This window comes from Olea europaea, chromosome 6, assembly GCF_002742605.1.
Source record: "Olea europaea var. sylvestris chromosome 6, O_europaea_v1, whole genome shotgun sequence".
NCBI lineage: Eukaryota > Viridiplantae > Streptophyta > Magnoliopsida > Lamiales > Oleaceae > Olea > Olea europaea.
In genome coordinates this window covers 3,565,094-3,579,979 of record NC_036242.1, presented here as the reverse complement: position 1 = coordinate 3,579,979, position 14,886 = coordinate 3,565,094, and the positions used below count along the sequence as shown (strand labels likewise).

At 35.4% G+C, this 14,886-nt stretch overlaps 1 pseudogene; it reads left to right on the top strand.

The window, feature by feature from the left end:
• The first annotated feature begins 370 nt into the window (after window positions 1-370).
• LOC111395014 lies at window positions 371-3,678 on the top strand (annotated as a pseudogene).
• The last annotated feature ends 11,208 nt before the right edge of the window (window positions 3,679-14,886 follow it).

Sequence of the window (14,886 nt, the reverse complement as noted above, 5' to 3'; positions counted from 1 at the left end):
AATTATATGTGATTGTTTTGTTTTTCATACGAATTAAAAAGTCTTCTTTAATGTAATTGGAAAATTAATTTTTGCCAAGATCTTTCCTAATTTACCCCTATTTAATTTTTAGTATGTAGTAGTAAATTATTGTTGGAATTAGTAAAGAATTTGAATAATTTAATTTGAAAAAGAAGAAATAAGAGTTGTTCTATGTTTCCAAGAAATGAGAAATGTGTGTATTTGGATGATTTCAAGAAGTTGGTATATTAAGTGAGGAAAATTGAATAAGGATATACTGGTAAAAAAACAAAACAAAATATTCTAAATTAGGAAACAATCTTATACATTTTGAATAAGATAAAAAGGAAACTCAACCTCTATAATTGGGATGGAGGGAATAGTTAGTTGTTGTTTAATTTCACCTTTTTGGTTTTTAGTTTATTGATGGTTGATAATATTTTTAATTTCAAATTAAAGACAACTGTGTCATATTTTCATAGCGAATTATTTACTTGGGGTATGGGGCCATTCGATTTTTCCTTAATGGTTTACCATGTTATATGATATCAGAAAGAATTGGAAGCAACATATTCAACCCCATGAAATAGAGGATTAGCCTCCCTTTCAAAACATGTCATCAGAATTTTAGATAGATTTCGAGTTCTTGGGAAATGCTTCTCTGGTCAGCCATATACAGTTCACAATAATATTTATGCCCAAGGGAAAGGTGATAGGGAACAACAATTTCGCCTTTGGTTCGACCCAACATCAACCTACCATACCTACACCATTCTCTGGAAACCTCTAAGCTATTCATTTACCCCCTCAATTTTCCTGATCATAAATTTGTTGTACACATTTGCCTCATCTGTAGATGGACTTGCAAATGTATTTTTGGGTAACATTTTATGGACTTGCAAATGTATTTTATGCACGATGTAAACGAATATTGTAAAAAGCTATTTTTGTTGCAATACAAAAACACTTTTTTTAATAAAAAAATAGAATCAATGGGTTTCACCCCTACCCTAAGAGGAGGTTGGAACTCATGTCGTTCACCTGGTAAGACTTCCCTAGTATGAACAACAGTATATATTTTGGACTTAGGTTATACATTAAAATTGAACCATCAACCATGGTAAATATGTGTTAGCCATATATATCTGATAGGGAGGATGGTACAATCTGTAAGTATTATGCCCTATGTCCAATCAATTTTGGATATAAATACTTTTGATATATAATTAATGCAATTTAATGCCAGATCTATTATTTAATTAATAGACAATTAAATAAATAATATAGTCCGTAGATTCAAATTTTCGTAATTTGTTAATCACAAGGAGTTGTGATTGTGAGATACAAATTACATCTGATTGAATCTTAAATCGTTCGAGGTCGTAAGTAATAATGAGATACATATATCGTTGTTATAGATAGACCATCACGTGTGTCATTTCTTACTTGTGAAGTAAGTAGCTGATTTCACAAGTTAAAGTGTGATGATACTTAAATGAACACGTGGATGTTTTGTTATAAAACAAAACATTGGAGACCCGTCGAGAGATTCCACATGAATAACTATCTGAGTGTCAATGGTTAATCTCCAACGTTCGGTAGTGGAATTGGTCCTTTGACTTGAGGTCGTCATGGTACCTTATATGAGGACAGTCATACTTTGGCGGTATTGGATGTTGCTCTGCAAAGGGCAGCTAATACGGCATCGTTCGGGTACGTCAAGAATCATATGAAGGTTGTGATTGATCAATAAAGGATTCGTCACTCTTAGATAGTAGGAGATTATGATATGCGTTTCATTCAATTAAGTCAATGATGAAATCTTTGGCCAAGGTGTGCTCATAAGTGGAAAATGAGTTTTCGACTTATATTGACTTAATAGTGGAGTGAAAGATATGATCGATGATCGAGATTGACACACTTCAATATCACGTAATTGATCAGATCATATTGATAAAGGGATCATAGTTTCACGGTAAACGAACGAGTTTGCTTTTGTCACACCACATGATATTTTCCGTCATATATATTGCCCTGACACATTGCTAGATGTCAATCAGGGATGGTGAGTGTGAATTGACGATAAATTAAAAAGGTGTTTTAATTTATCAATTTTGATTAGATCAAAATAATATTTCACGTCGTTAGGTATCGTGGTCAGGAACTTAATGGGTCACACACAAAAGAGAATTGGAAGATTGCAATTTATCAATTAATTAATTTAACAATCATTGGATAAATTAATTAATTATGTTGGTTATTTATAGGCCTGAATGAATTAATTGGATTAATTAATTCATGAACTGGATTTAATTAAATTGTTTAATTAAATATTGGACTGGACCGGGCCAGGCTCGTTTGGGCTTATATAAATAAAAGGTTAGGGTTTTCAATTCATATAATTTTCATTATTCTTGCTGGCACAAGAGAGAAAACCCTGATAGCTGCAATCTTATTTTCTGTGTATATTACTGTTGGAGGCTAGACAATTGGACAGCTGTGGATGACGAATCAAGATTGCTGGAACGAAGAGAAAAGCAAAAGGTTTGTAGAATTCTTCAAAGGTACAATCTTTATCACGATTTCTATCTAAACATAAAGGGATCCTTGGTGGAAATCGAAATGATTTTAATTTTTCGCTGTGCATGTATAAGTAGATTCCCAATACAATCCCTAACAATTTCATTGGATTTTTCAGTTTTTCTGTGGACAACATCTGTATTAGAGTTTTCTATAACTATGAAGCAAATGGAGTCCCATTCTTAAAGAATCAGTCAATGACAGCGTAACGAAGTCTATGGAATGTCGATGACTGGGCAACACAAGGCGGCTGAGAGAAGATAGATTGGAAAAAAGCCTCTTATAGGAACTATAATGCCAGTGCCTATATTGTCGGCACAACAAGAAATTCTTGCAACCAAATTTTGAATAATCAGGCATGGCAAACTCAAGGACTTGATGTTGAAAAATTGATAATTTGTGTGTAGATGTTTATCATAATAAACATAACATTAACATATATGTTTCAACCATAATGATAACAATAAGAATTCAATAATAATATAAACATAAAATATTAATAAAGAAGAGTTAGAAAGAAAGAAAGCTTTAGTAGTCACGTCGAAAACGCTGTCCTAAAGTCGTGTTGCCTCCTTTTTGTGCGGGTTCTTTTGGCACTACACGACTTCAAAATAAAACTCATGAGACTCAGAGTCGGTTCTCCTTCTATGAGCACAATCATAGGGAGATAAGTGAACAAGTCTCTCATCGAGTTGCTAAAATAGTATAGTATAAAGTTATAGAGAATATTTTTGGATTCAATCATCTCAAGTTTTGATTCTAATAGTATCTCAAATTATGATTTTCATGTTGTCTCCACCCTCTTTATAGTGTACAATTTAGACCTCCACACTAATGAAAATTAATCAATTCATAACCTCCATTCAAATATTTAAGTGTATGTTATATTATAAATTAATATTTTTATTCAACCAAAACTGAAAATTAAAATGTAATAATTTTGAAAGTTGAAACTTCATATAATTTCCAACACTCAATGCCACTAGCAGAAATAGGATTCGATGGATCCAACATAGTTACATGATCAACAATTACTCTGCTGATGTTAAAAGGTTCTCTGGGAGGCTCCCGAGGGCATGCAAACTTCCTAGATTCTAGGAATATGCAATATCAAACCTCATATTTTGGAAATAAGATCATTAATGAGTTCTTCATTCTCAGCATGAATGAAATAATCATTGAAGCCTTTTGTTAGAAAATCTGACCAAAAAATAAAGATGAGAATAACATGGGAAATATAAAAATAATGGATCACACAACAAGGTTACGTGAAAACCCAAATCTGGGAAAACCAAGGGTAGAAGTAGAGAATTCACTATAATCAATAGTGTGGAGTCGCAAAGAATCTTTTGAACCAATAATTAATTGGACAGTTGGTCAATTACAATATGTGTTGTTGTACACCACATATTTATAAACAAAGAATTCTGGACATATTAGGAGAATTAATATAAGAAGAGTTCAATATAAGATGAAATCCCAATACAATGGATAAAATCAATAATGAAGAATTTGAAATGAAATATGAGTCAAATTCACCTCGAACTCTTCGAAGATATCTTCAAGTCTACTATCAACTCTCAATACTACTCCAATAGTATTTCCAATCAAATATTCAACAAGAATTCGGGTCACCCCTCAATTCCAGCGAACTCCACTTTGACACAAAACCCCATTGCAAAGAATAAAATTTAACTTTTCAACTCCAACAAAATTCTCCAAACAAAAATACTCCACATTTCCATCACGCCTATCCAAACATACTCAGCAACTGTGAACTAAATTCAAGCCATGCTTACTAGCAGAATTACCTTGCGTGCGAACCTTGCCTAAATCATCCCATTCATTTCCAACTTCAGCCTAGTCACCAAAACTACTCAAATCATCATGAGCACTTCCAACTCTACCAAGTTGTCAAACATGGTCACATCACCAGAACAACCGATCTCCATCTGAGTCACCGCTTATCAAACCATAAGGTATAGCTACATTTATATTGACCATCAATCCTTTAAAAATATATAATTGATCCTCGATCCTTACATTGCTTTTCCTCCAGCATCCAAACAAAAAAATTTGCCATAACAAAAATTCTTATGGCGATTCAAAAGTTGAACTCAGATTTCGTACTTGACATCCCCAAAACAAATGACATTGCTTCAACTTCACTTTAATATCCAATTTGGACCTGCCAAGAATCCGCCAAAAAACCTTTAGCTCTAATACCACTTGTTAAAAAACCGGACCAAATAATAAAATGAGAATAACATGGACAATATAAAAATAATTGATCACATAACAAGATTTATGTGGAAATCCAAATTTGAGAAAACCACGGGTAGAAGCGAGAATTCACTATATTCAATAGTATGGAGTTACAAAGGATCTTTTGGACCAATAACTATTTGGATAATTAGTCAATTCCAATATGTATTGTACACCACAATCCCCAACATACCAGAAGAATTAATAAATGAAGAGTTCAATACAATGTGAAATCTCAATACAATTGAGTAAAATCAATAATGGAGAATTTGGAATGAAATATGAGTCAAATTCACATTGGACTTCAAGGAATTGTATTAGACTCGTTCAGTTTAATTTGCATTTGCTAAAGGAAGTGAAAAAGATAAATTCCACATTCTTCTTATGGTTTGATTGCAGCCACCCTTTGCATTTTTTAAAATACAAATGCCCAAAAACGAAGTTTACATTATGCAGATCATGTTTGGCAGAGTTTAATTTTTATTAAATAAGTCATTTAAATAAATAATAATTTTTTTTGTTTGGAAAAAGAAAACATAGATAAGTTATTCAACAAGTTAGTTGAGAGTTTTTTTAACAATCAAAAAATGCATTCATTTCAATCATATTGCGTGAAACGAGTGGTGCAATAAAGTTTGGAATGGCTATAGTTATATTGTTCATTCTAGAGAGGTGTTGTAGCGAGTTCCTACAAAATAGAGCCAAGGAGAGCAAGCGAAAATTGTGGTTGTACATCCCGGACCATTTGTTGGGTGTCACACTCAACAACAACGAATAGCGGAATCCATGACTTTTAGCAACAAGAAGGCCAGCTTGGGGAGCTAGCGCCTCTACTCACTGCTAGTTCAAATATGCAATTAATCGGGGCACCAAATCTAGAATCACTCTCAATACATCGCTTACCACAACCTAACTCCTATAAACTCCTCTCATACTACAGCATCCGTATTTAACTTCAGCATTCCACAAGTGGACTCCTCCATTAGTCCGTCCCTTGTCTTGCAAGTTGTCTTTGTAAAACATTATTTAACTATCCTAATTTGTTGAAGCTAATCCACATTCTGCTTCATATGATGAGCCATATTCCATAAACATATACATTTTTCGACTTGCTCGTGCATTACAATAATTTCATAATGGATTGAAGATGTTGCTGTCCACGTTTGCTTCACAAATCTCAGTAATATAGTCATTCCTCCATTTTTTTTATGAACAAAATAATTCTATGTCATTATCACCTCTTAGGCACCAGTGAATGTGTTTTATTCATATAAAAATGTTTTAATACATTTTCTATATATAAAGATTGATGAACATATATTCCTTTTGGAAATGTTCAATTTTTCTTTCTTAATTCTTTCATCTCAACATTTTCTGCACAAAATTTGTTTTCTTTCTTAATTCTTTCATCTCAATTTTATTTTTCAAATAATGTACTATTTTGTTAAGCTTTTCAAGAGTTCATATTATAATCCAATCAGTAACATAAATTGACATGATTAAAAATTCCATATCTATTATTATTATTATTTTTTATTTTTTATTTTTTTGGGAAACAAGATCATTAATGAGTTTTTCCTCTGTATGATTGAAATAATCATTGGAGCCTTTTGGTAGAAAATCGGACCCAAACATAAAAATGAGAATTACATGGGGAATATGAGGACAACTAGATTACAAAGGATATTTTAGACCAATAACTAATTGGACCACGGGTCAATTTCAAAATATGTTGTATATCACATATTTATAATCAAAGAATTCCTAACATACTATGAGAATTAATATAGGAATAGTTCAATATAAGGTGAAATTCCAATACAATAGATAAAATTAATAATGGAGAATTTGGAATGAAATATTAGTCAAATTCAACTTGGACTCTTTTAAAACGTCTTCAAATCTAATACTAACTCTTAATACTCCTCCAATAGTATTTCCAATCAAATACTAAACAAGAATTAGGGCCACACCCCAATTCTAACAAACTCCACCTCGATACAAATTCCATTGCAAGGAATAAAACTTAACTTGTCAACTCCAACAAAAGTCTCCAAACAAAAATACTCCCCTTTTCCATCATGCCTGTCCGGACACATTTAGCAACTGTGAACTAAATTCAAGCCTTGCTTACCAGCAGAATTACCTTATGTGCTAACCTTGCTTGAATCATCCCGTTCACTTCCAGTTGCAGCCGGGTCACCAAAAACTGCTCGAATCACCATGAGCACTTCCAATTCCACTTGAGTTGTTAAAAATGCTCAAATCACCATGAACAACATGATAAACAAGATCATGACTAGCTATTCTTGAGATACTGAGCCTGTTTGGGAGTGATTTTAAGAATTGATTTTTTGATCGTTAAGAGAAAAGTGAGGTCCACCTGTGAGAGAAGAAGTCAAATATGATGGTTGGAATAGTGAAATAACGGTCAAAAATTAATTTTTTGGGGAAAAAAATCACTCCCAAATAGGCTGTGTTCACGAAATAATTCTTTCAATTTAAAACTATCACAAGTGTACGGATCATAACAAGTAATAAAGTGGATTTTAAAAGTCCTAATATCATCCCTCAGAGATTGAGTAGTTAAATTCTATATAATCTAGCCTTAATCGAATCTAATTGAGGGAAAATATGATCTAAATGCAAAAGGGCCTAATATCAATTAAAAACCCTAATTTCTATTGAAAACCCTAATTTCTCAATTAGAAATCCTAATTTCGAAATTTCTTTAATTAAATGACTCAAACACTCAAGTAAATGAAATTATGCAAATTCAAAAGCTAATTTATGAAAATGAATAAAACTAAAGTCAATAGGATCATGAATCCCCAATTGAAGTTATGAAAACCCTAATTTCATAAAATTAATGACCCGATGGAAATTTGCCAATTCAATATTCCTAATTCTATCCAATATATTTTCTCGATATATATTAGACCTATTCTTGCACACCACCAGCCTATATCTCTATGGATGATGCAAATATACAAGAATGCATGTGGTTTTGTGAACAATTAAAGAATTGCACAAAGCATAGAGGTATATCTCTATCCCCTATCGGACCCTATATTAATTACACCTTATCGAGCCTATTCCACTTCTCTCGAATGTAAGAAATAAGTCATCAATACTCACACAATCATTGGCCACTAATTGCAGAAGGAAATCAATGCATATAAACCAATCAAATTATCCAAACGAGTCTTTATATTAAATTCATGAAATATGGAATCAAAATAACAACAATGGTTCATCAATCACCTAATGAATTGAAAACCTAGCCTAGAATATTCATAATTATAGAAAAAAACGAAATTAATAAATAGAAAGAATAACACCCGTATGAAAATTTCTTGAAATCTTGAACAACGCCTTGAAAACCCGCTTGAGTTCTTGTGAAATCGGCTTCAAGTTTGTGTTCATTGCCTCCAAAAGTTATATTTTTCTTCTCCCTGGACGTTCTACCCTATTTCTGATGAATTTTGGCTTTTATATCATGTTCTCACGGAGCCCCGAAAGAGTTTCAATTAAAAACGGAAGTTCAGAATTTTCTTCGAATTTTAAAGCCATGCGGCCGCATGGTTCAAGTGATCTGCTTCAATAAAATCCATGCATCCTCATGTGCGGCCGCATGGTATAGTTCCGTGCGGCCGCATGGTTGTAACTTTAGAACCTTGCTGTTTTGGTCCCTGAATTCCGTTTTCTCTTTTCTTGATCTCTTTTCTTTCTTTCCTTTGTTCCATTATCAAATATTGACTCCTAATTGATGTTTGGGTCAATCAATTCCTTGATACTTGCTCGGCTCATCTTTTGATTAATTGCAATTTAGTCCTTCATCTTTCACTCTTCTTCAATTCAGTCTAATGTTATTTCTTTCTTCCTCCGATCGTCTTGTATTGTCCTCAATCTCATACTTGGCATATTTTCATTGTCGTTCTGCACTTTAGCTCAACTTTCCAATATTTGCACCTTTGGTCCCCGAACTATCACTTTGTTCCGTTTTGGTCCTTTTTTGGCTATTTTCTTCTGAATTCTATCTTTTCCATAGAAACACCTACATTGCATGAATTTAACGAAATTAAATCACAATTCAACTACTTTGTCCATGTTTAAGTCATGTTTGTGAGCCAAATAAGTGTGTAAAAACACACTTATCAAAGCCCCCAAACTTAAACTAATATTTGTCCTCAAACAATGTAGTGATTTAATGCTAAACAAATATAGCTTAATAGCTTGCCGTGTCTCAGAATTGGACTTAGTAATAATACTAGAAACAATATCAAGAGTGCTAGAATTGAATCAACCTTTACTCATCAAATGTTATTTCAATGTGTGTGTGTGAACTCATGCCAACATATCAAGCTTATGATTAGTTTATTCCCAACCCATAGTGGTCAAATTTATCCTTACGTCACTCGAGAGATACACAATCCTCAAATGTATTCTTTTCACACAATTTCTCCGGGGTGTATTATAAAGTTAGGAGTTTAAATAATTCTAATCCTTACCCTCTCTTAGTTTGGATAGATTTTACCATTACAAGTTCACATATAAACAAGTAGAGACTCTCCTTATTTTTATTGCTTCAACCTTTAGGATTAAACTAAGCTACTTGCCTCGCATCGAGGTTATAGTTCTATCAACCAAATGTCCAACGAGAGCTTTTCTCTCTTTTTTTTTGTGTGTGTCATCTTCTCATTTGCTTTCTATATAACCCATGTAACGAGCTTTAAGCGATGACTCCCAAACCAGTTGGTTTCAGGGCACTAGGTTTTAAACCCTTGCAGTCTTATTCACTTGAGTTATAAAGGCTCGATAAGATGACTTTTTATCAATTTCTCCCTTTTCTTGCTTCCTATATGACCATTGTAATGAGCTTTAGGCCGATAACTCCCAAACCAGTTGGTTTTAGGGCATCAGGTTTCAAACCCTTATAGATTTACTTGCTCGAGTCATAAAGGCTTTTTGAGAGAAGTGATAATTTTTCACTTTTTACTTTATGCCCCTTCTTTGTTTTTCTAGACATTTGACTTCCAATATCATCCTCAGTTAAAGCTTTCACTTATTTCTCACCTTCCGGGTTTAAGCAATCCACACATTATAATTTCATGCACGGAGCCCCCACTTATCTCCATGTTTCCCTACAATGGCTCAATCATCTCCAAACTATCTCAAAGTGGTATTACGGGTTAATGTTGTAGAAGGTTATTCTAGGTTTCTCCTAATTTATTCTAAAATTCCAATCAATAACTTAACATGTGAAGCATGAGTGACGTGCAAAAGAATGTCAAGCAATGTATCAACAAGTATTACCAAATTAAATCCTGCACTAAATCCACAGTTTCTAACTTATACATGTCCAATAATCACATCATAGCCGGCAAGGCTACCAAACCCACACAAGCATGCAAAAGTTCATCAAGACTCACTCATCAAGCATGCATCATGAAAAAACTTGTCAAAATTAATGATGGATTGTGAATATGCAAAATAATTACATGCCGAATAGTTGTTTGAAATTATGCTACCATTCCCCAAACTTATACAATACATTGTCCTCAATGTAAAATGTAAAGTTAAAATGGCAGAATTTAAAAACATGGACACAACTTGGCAATAAGAGATTAACAGAACTCCCCTGATCAATTCGGTGGCTGTGGTGTGAAGCTGGGACTCGCAGCATCATCTTCAGGAGGAGGTGGGAGGTGAGATAGGAGTTGTCTTAGCAACTCGGATTGCTGTGCTTGCTCGGCCTGAATGGCTTGAAGACTATTTTCCATACTTACCAAACGATCCTAAGTTTTGTTCACACGCCACTGTATGCCATCCATTCTTCCAACGTACATGTTGAACCTACCATTCATAGTCTCTACTTCCCTTCTTGCAGCTGTGGCTTCATTCATAGCACCTTTTGTGTAGTCTCGGGAGGAGTAGAGGTCTCTATGTACTTTTTCAACAGTGGTGGTCATCGTCTCGAACCTCTACTGGAGATTTTGTATAGCCCTGCTAGTTCCAGTGGCTGTGGCAAATATCTGTCGAAGTAGCTGTGAATCCATCTCAACTGGTTGTGGCAGGGCTTGTGGTAAGTGTAAATCTTCAGCTGCTTGTCCTTCTTCCTGGGCATTATGTCTTTACTGCTCAAGTCTGTCTTGTTCTCTCTTCCTTACCCTAGCTCGTTCTTGAGCTTCAAATGTAGTGAGCTTTATTATTGGGCTTGATTTCTCAGGCATCTCCTCTGCCTCAACTGTAACACCATCGACGAGACATATCCCGCTAATCAAACTAGGGAAGATCATTGAAGACCGCCTATCTCCTCAGGTTCCCAAATTTTGTATCTGGTCATAGATAAGAGTAGCCAAATCAACTTTGCATCCCCAGACTAAATGATATATGAACCTAGCAATTTGATCCGTGAAAGTTGTCTGATGTGATATGGGTTCGATATTATGACACATGAAGACCTAGAGGATGGCTATGAAGGGAGTAAGCTCAATTTGATGCCACTCTGCAGTGGGTAGGGGCCAAGCATTTTCTCTTCCCAAGAGAACCTTCGCCACTTCATTCCAATTGAATTGAGTGGGAATCGGGACCACATTGTCCAAATTAAGATTGTAGAAGTCATGAATGATGGCTGGGGAGAACATTATCCACTTACCTCGCACCCACGTCTTGTGTAAGTGTTCAGAATCCGGAGTCTCAATTTCACTATTGAAGTTTGTATAAAATTCGCGGACTATACTTTCATAAACCGGGTGTGGCTTTTCTACAATCTTCTCCCATCCACAGATTTGTATCAAATTTATCAACTCAAAACCACGAAAATCATCTAACTGGACCTGTCTCTCTGGTATCATGCCCCAATAGCGTATTATGTTCTCGTATCAAGCTAATGTTTCTGCATCTCGAAATCTTCGTACACCTCCTATTAGCTCTCTGGTGCGGGCTGTACCGGAGGAGGAACCAACTTTTTCTTTACCTTTTGATGTTCTCTTCGGCGGCATCCTACAAAAGTAAGGAACAAAGTGTATCATGTTCTTGAAATAAGAAAACGATAAAGAATATCATTGACACACAAGAATCTCCCAAACTTTCTTCAAAATGTATGCAATATTCAATGCATGGAAGTCAATGTAACATCAATATTGCATTAATGAGAAAAACTCAAAACTATGGCTCTAACATGCACTTTTTGAAAATTCGACCCATGATTAAGTGACAACTTCAGCCCCGAGCATCACCGAGAAATATTAAAATTTCCTCGGACAAGGTCCGGACCTATGAAAGTACTCATTGTGGTCTAGCATATATCCAAATTTCACTACAATCGTAGGTCGTTTGGTTAGGAAAATACATGGACGAAGTTAGTGACGTGAGTTGACATGGCTTAGCAAGTATGTGGTTATGTGCACAAAAATGTGAGGAGAATGTTTTCTAATGAAATTCCATGAGATTTCTCATCTATTACGCCTCACATTAACAATGTAAATCATCACACAAATGAATAGTCCAAAATTTCGAATCATATGTCTCATTGACATTTAATCAAACACGTTGTGTGCATTGAGAATTTCCATCACTTTGTTTTTGATTTACACTTAGGGCTAGTCCACAAATCACAATTGAAGCACAATTCAACACTCAACCAATTCGAAAATGGCAATAAAATCAAAGAGTAGCTTCAAACTTTGCATAGAAATTAAATTTCTTACCTTGAGAGTTTTTGTGAAAGGAAAGTGGATGGTTATGCTCCAAAATTCTTGATAACAATGCCAATGATGTGAATAATGTGGGGTTAGGGTAAAGATGTGATGTGTGTTGGTGAGGTTGTGCTCGTGTGAAGGTGGATTTGGGAGGGGGGGGGGGAAATGGCGTTCGTGTGCTGTGGGTGTGGGGGGGGGGGTGGTGAAATGGCGTGTTTGTGTGCTTGTGTGGGTGTGGGGAAAATGGGGAAGATTTGCAAGTGATAGGTTTAAAACCCGTCACTTAGACACCATGTGGCCGCATGGTGTAATTGGTCTCCCCCCAAATTAGTTCGGTAAGGGTCCATGCAGCCGAATGGACAAAGCCCAATTTTTTTTAAACTAAAGCAAACTTACAATTATAACCCCAAACACACCTTGAAATTTAAAAATCCCCCGAAAAATTGGTTTTCAATTTCAAAATTGACTCGAGTCGCCATATTTCGAAAAATAATTTTTTTTTTTGAAAAATATCTCGAAAAATAAAAGGAACGACTTTGAACCACGAAATTCATTACTTCACACTCAAACACCCAAAACACTTTCTTTAATCCCGACTCATGCAACTATAAACGTGTATTGCCTAGACTATCATGTGTGAATGATCGATAACCTAATAAAACATACGAAATGTAAACAAATTCCTAAACAAATGTAATAAAATAAATTGAAGGATACAGTGGGTTGCTTCCCACCCAGCGCTAGTTTATAGTCGATAGCTCGACTTTCTTGTATCTTCTTCACGTTGGGTTGTTGAGTTGCACAGTGGACTTCTGCTTAGGGAAATTACAGCCCCAATAATGTTTTAGTCTTTGCCCATTGACGATGAAAGTGCCTTTGGTCTCGTGACTCACCTCAATAGCCCCATATTGCATCACCTTAGTTATGGTATAGGGACCCGACCACCTTGTTCTTAGCTTTCCTAGGAAGAGTTTGAGTCTAGAATTGTACAATAACACTTTCTGGCCAACTTCAAACTCTCGCCTCTGAATGTTTAAATCATGCCATCTCTTGGTGCGCTCTTTGATCAACTTTGAGTTCTCGTAAGCTTCCATTCTCATCTCATCCAATTCATTAAGTTGCAGCAGTCGTTTTTCACCGGCAGCCTTGAGATCCATATTCAACTGTTTCATAGCCCAATATACTCGGTGCTCCAACTCCAATGGTAGATGACACACTTTCCCAAACACTAGGCGGTATGGAGACATTCCTATTGCTGTCTTAAACGCTGTTCTGTAAGCCCACAGTGCATCGTCCAACTTCTTAGACCAATCATTTCGAGATGAGTTCACTGTAACTTCCAGTATTCTCTTTAACTACCTGTTCGAGACTTCAAATTGTCCATTGGTTTGTGGATGATATGGAGTTGCTACTTTATGTTTCACCCCATATTTGTTCAACAGCTACTCTAATTGACGATTTATAAAGTGTTTGCCCCCATCACTTATTATCGCCCTCGATGTACCATATCTTGTAAATACGTACTTCTTCAAGAACTCTATCACCACTTTTGCGTTGTTAGTAGGCAATGCAACAGCTTCCACCCACTTAGAGACATAGTCAACGACCACCAAGATATATTGATTTGAGTACGATGGGGGAAAAGGTCCCATGAAGTCTATTCCCCATACATCAAATATTTCAACCTCCAAGATGTAATTTAGTGGCATCTCATTTCTTCTTGAGAAATTTCTGGTTCGTTGGCATTTATCACATCTCTTCACATATTCGAATGTGTCTCTGAATAAAGTAGGCCAATAGAAACCCGACTATAGTATCTTTGCAGCAGTCTTTGAAGCTCCAAAATGCTCAGCATATGCAGAAGAGTGACAATGTTCTAGAATCTTCGGTACTTCATCTTCAGGAATGCATCTTCTGATTATCTGATTTGCGCCTCTTCTGTAGAGAATGTGATCCTCCCAAAAGTAATACTTCAGCTCTGCGAAGAACTTCTTTCTTTGATGGCTAGAATACTCTGGTGGTGGGATGGACTTAGCAAGGTAGTTAACAATATCAGCGTACCATGGGACTATTTCTACTCCAAAAATTTGCTCATCTGGAAAGATTTCATTGATGTCAACTAACGTCTCAGGTTCATCCCGTTCCAATCTTGATAGGTGGTCGGCTACCACATTTTCACTGCCCTTCTTATCCTTGATCTCAATATCGAACTCTTGCAACAAAAATATCCAGCGGATCAATCTCGGCTTAGCATCCTTCTTTGTCATAAGATACTTCAAAGCAGCATGATCTGTGTAGACGATGACCTTAGACCCAACAAGATACGATCTAAACTTGT